Source organism: Sinocyclocheilus rhinocerous, unplaced genomic scaffold (genome assembly GCF_001515625.1).
Source record: "Sinocyclocheilus rhinocerous isolate Xijiao unplaced genomic scaffold, SAMN03320098_v1.1 scaffold1298, whole genome shotgun sequence".
Classification (NCBI taxonomy): Eukaryota; Metazoa; Chordata; class Actinopteri; order Cypriniformes; family Cyprinidae; genus Sinocyclocheilus; species Sinocyclocheilus rhinocerous.
This window is the reverse complement of record NW_015662010.1, coordinates 14,653-15,476: the sequence shown is the minus strand read 5'-3', so window position 1 is coordinate 15,476 and position 824 is coordinate 14,653.

Below are 824 nucleotides of genomic sequence, written 5' to 3'. Positions count from 1 at the left end.
CAAGAAACAACGGAGGTGCCTAATAAACCCTCTTTTGTGCGGAACTACTTCCTTCCGCCACGGATTCAAAGCTCAAGTTGACAGTTAAACATACGTCACTTTTAGAATTCGTATCAAGGGCATGTGCTGCTTAGGTTATTTGTGAGAAATAGTGAGGTTATAAGAGAGAATCAATGCGGCAAGACGTGCATCCAAATGAGAGAGAGAGAGACCGCGAAGCTAGACGTTTCTTCTTATATTAACTAACGTACTCTACGATTAGCTCAGTGAATAATAATTAAAAAAAAAACATAGGCTGTGTTCGAAATGGCATACTTGCTTACTGCACAGTACACAGTGCATACTGCCTACTATTTTTTAAAGAATAGTGTGTGAAACAGTATACAATAAGCAATAAATAGGCTTGTTTGAGATGAGCAAAATCTGCGCAGAACCGATCACCGGTGATCACCGCGAGATGCATGCCGGTTAGAAAAGTGTCCGAGTTAGTCCGACTTGCTCTGATGTCATGCTGACATAGCCTATGCCAAAAAAACTCTCCGCCGACTGCGCTGACCAAAAGCATGATGGGAAACGACTGGCTGACGACACACCTTAATGCTCATTGGTTCAGACAACTGTGATGCTGTGTTCTCTTCTAAAATGTTTTATTTTTTTTCTGGTTCCATGTGATTATGTATTTAAATTATGCATGAATATTCCAAACACTATGACAGTGCGATCTCTGCGTGAGATATGTGATTGTTGTAATATTTCTATAAAAATCTAAAATACATGTTTGTATTAAAGTAAAAATGGATGATAAATACGCCTTTCGTATGGAA